Below are 4246 nucleotides of genomic sequence, written 5' to 3'. Positions count from 1 at the left end.
AATACCTGACGTCACCATTTCACAAATATTGAACTTCAGTGTTTAGACTGAAAAATCCCATTGGTATAAACTTTAGACCAGTGGGATTTTCAGCAGTATAAACTCGTCAAAAGCAGATGAACACGCAAATATGGATTTCTGCTCTGTAGACACCGTTAGTATGAAACGATATATTACATACTAAATTCAATCTGACAATCTTAGATGTATTGGAAGAAAACATCAATTGTCACAGTGATGACGGCAAACATTTATTCATTACTTTGCATCAACAAATTGTACTCTGAATAGAACACTATATATATATATATATATATATATATATATATATATATATAAATATATATATATATGTATATATATATATATATATATATATATATATATATATATATAAATGAATAAAAATATAGTATCACATTTGTAAATCAAAATTAAAAACAGTTGGAGCAAAAGAAAAAATGGAAAAGTTGTCTACATATTTTGACTGTAAGCTACAGTCCTCTTCAGTCGTACAGAAAGGGGAGTGTACTATACTTATAAAGCAAAAGGAGGGACAGGGGAAGGGCTAAAGGACGCCTACCCTTTCTCAAGTCAAGCGGTGTGGGGTCAAGTGAATGTTGGTGACCAAAAGTCCTGATATTATGTCCGGAGACCACTGCCACTTTGTCCCAGTTTAGACAGTTATTAAACTGACATGCTGTAACACTGTTGAACTCTCTTGCCCATATCTACTGGAACGTTTATTTTCGTTCAATCTTGTCCCTGTCTGACCAATGTAAACTGAATAGCAACCTATATGGGGCCGAATGAACGCCTGGATTGTGTTTTTCTTTCAACCTTTGATGAACATGAACTACTTTGTTATTTATGGTGTTTGGGTAATTAGTTTATTTATATATATATATTTATATATATATTTATATATATATATATATAGAAATATAATTATATATATATATATACTATATATATATATATATATATATATATATATATATATATATATATATATATATATATATATATATATATATATATATATATATACATACATATTAAGATATTTCTTGATTCGGGATATTTGAAAAAAATTCCATCGTTTTATAATTGAAGTTGAATGATAGATTATATTGTATATTATCCATGTGTGTATATAAACCTTTACATCTGCAATGTGATTACAATTAGATAAATTATGAATTTGTATCGCTGTATATGTGGACACAATGTAGTGCACGGGCACTGCAGACGACAATTTTCCACACAACCTTGGTTTTCATCATACTTCTGTTTAGAATGCGTAGGGTACCATGAAACGCTAACCGTGAAAGTCGAAACTTGACAAATTTACAAGCTGACCAGTTGATTAAAAACATATACTGGTTTTCTTTTAATGTTTTCAAAGAAAACGTATAACTTATGACAAACTATTCTATTCTATTTTCATAATTTTATTTCTTCATTAAATAATAATGTGGACATTATTTTATTGTATGCAACGATGTGACTGTGTACACACACACGTACTAAAATACGGATGAAGAGATGATAAAAAAAAATCACCAAAACCTTGATACGTCCAATTATACCAATACGTCTGACATTTATGTAAACACACACACAAACACACACACACACACTCTCTCAAAACTATTATATGAAGAGAGACTAGCAAAACTTGAGCTACAGACACTAGAGCAAAGAAGAGAGAGAGGAGATTTGATAGCTATTTACAGAATCATGAAAGGCATAGAAATTATTGATAGAGAGAATCTAATAAAATGGGATGATAGAAATACAAGAGGACACTGAATCAAGAATCAAGAAAGACAGCTATAGAAGAGATCTGAAAAAGAACAGCTTTCCTCACAGAGTAATAAACAGTTAAACAAGTTGGATGAGAAAGTGGTGTGTGCAAAATCAATACATGAATTCAATTTGTTTTTAGATAAAATAAGATATAAAGACGGGACCCCACGAGAATATCTCCCCTTCCCGTAAAATACAACTAGGTTGTAAAATTACACACACACACACACACACACACACACACACGTCGGTAGAGGTGACAACGAAGTTTGGACTCAAGAGAAAACGGCAAATTTCGAGGATCACAATGACAAGGAAGTACCTGTGTTGTATTAATGGGGAAGGGAAAAGCTCGTGGTGTAGTGGGAAGGTGAAGAAAAAGGAGAAGGGGAGGGGTTACTGAGGAAAATGGAAGGAAATGAGGAAGTGGACGAATGGGCCCAGGATCTTAGGAGAGGCGTAAACAAACGGGGGGCAGAGTATACAGACGAACAACAAGGAAGCAGATGTGTGAAGAGCAGAAGTATAGATAATAGCAGCTCAATGGAAAGAGATGATAACTGCTTTTATGGATTTAAAGAGGGAGGAGGGGACAACCTTCCCCGACTAGTAAATCTAGAGGAGAGAGAGAAAAAAAAAAAAAATGAACGAAGAATGGAAGGTTAGGTTTGACCAATTAACTCTAGCTGCAGAGAAAGTTGATAAACTGGAAGAACTAAGAAAAGAGAATCAAAATCTAACTAAAGAAGTAGAAGAATTTAAAAGACAGTTAAGAGAAGTAAAGGAAGAGAATGAGGAATTAAAGAGGAATAATATAGAAAATAATGAGTCCATAACAAAAGAAGTAAGTGGTTGGAAAAAGGTTCAGGAGAATAACAAAATTGAATTTAGAGATATAGTGAAACAACAGATGAAGGAACAAACTGAAGACACAGTTATTAAAGTGATGAGAGAGAAGGAGAATATAGTAAGAGACTTAGCAGATAAAAAGAAATGTATAATTATATTAGGGGATGGAAGAGAAGTATAATCTAAATTGGACTACAAGAATAAAGGAGGGAAAGGAGAAAGTAAAAAGTATATTAGAAGTAGTTTAAGAAGATGAACCAGAAATAGGAAACAGATAGAAGAAATGTGTAGGCTCGGGAAATACAATACTGATAAAACCAGACCAATCAAGGTTAAATTCAGGTCACAAACGACAGCAGGGATTATCTTAGCATAAACAAGGAAACTTGCAGACAGTGAGCAATTTAAACAGGTATGGATAAAAAGAAAAATTAATAAAGAGAGGATGAGAAAATAAGAAGACTAGAAACTAAGGAAAAAAACTAGAAAAGAATAGAGACGGAAAAAGAGAAATTCTATTGGAGAGTAGTGAATATGAGAGTGAGGAAATGGTTCATAACAGAGAAAAACGGAAGGGAAACAGAAAACACGATGGAAGTAGCAGAAAATTAAAAGTATCTTACACAAATATAGATGGATTAATAACATGCTTGAACGAACTAAATGATTACCCGAAGGAAAAAGAACCGGACATAAAGGGAATCGTAGAGACAAAATTGAAAGATCCATTTCCACCCAACAGTGTAGGACATGGTGCATATAATTGTTGGTTTAGAAACAGAGAGGTAAACCAAGGGGCTGGAGTTATGTTCCTGACAAAGAAGGATATACATGTGAGGAATGTCACATATGGAAAGAATAGAGATGATTACGATGGAAGTAGAGGACAAGGATAGGAAGAGCAGGAAGTTTGTAGTAAATTATGTGACTCCCAAAACGGCTTCGTGGGAAGAGAGAGAACACAAAAATATGTTAGAAGACACCAGGATATCACTAAGTAAGATAGTGGAAGATGGAGGACGAATAATTATAATGGGTGACTTTAATTGTAAAGAAATCTGCTGGGAAGAGATGACAGTGAAGGGTGGAGATGACCTATGGGGAAATGTATTACTTGGTATGATTATATTGAACATACAATGACGCAATGGATACAAGAGAATACTAGGTATAGAAATGAGGAAGAACCATCGAGACTGGACCTGATAATCACACCAGAACTCGAGATAGTGGACAAGATCGAATATAAAACACCAATAAATAAAAGTGACCACATATTGATTGAACTGGAACTAAATGAGGAAAAATACATAAAAAACGAACAATATAGAAAGGGAAGATTGATGAATGAAAAAACAAACTTTGACAAAATAAAATAATTCTTTCAAAAAGCTGACTGGGAAGGAATACACAAGGAGGAAACAAGAGTAGAAGAGAAATGGAGTATTTTGACAAAATAATATATAAAAAAAAAGAGTGGAAAAGTGTGTGCCAAGACAAAAGCAAGAAAAGGGATATGTAAAGTGCTGGTACAACAAAAAATGTAGGGGGTTAAAAGACAAAAGGGATAGAGCTTGGATAAAAT

The sequence above is a fragment of the Oratosquilla oratoria genome, chromosome 10 (assembly GCF_046742065.1).
Source record: "Oratosquilla oratoria isolate Oo_2021 chromosome 10, ASM4674206v1, whole genome shotgun sequence".
NCBI lineage: Eukaryota > Metazoa > Arthropoda > Malacostraca > Stomatopoda > Squillidae > Oratosquilla > Oratosquilla oratoria.
Note: the sequence above shows the minus strand (reverse complement) of the source record.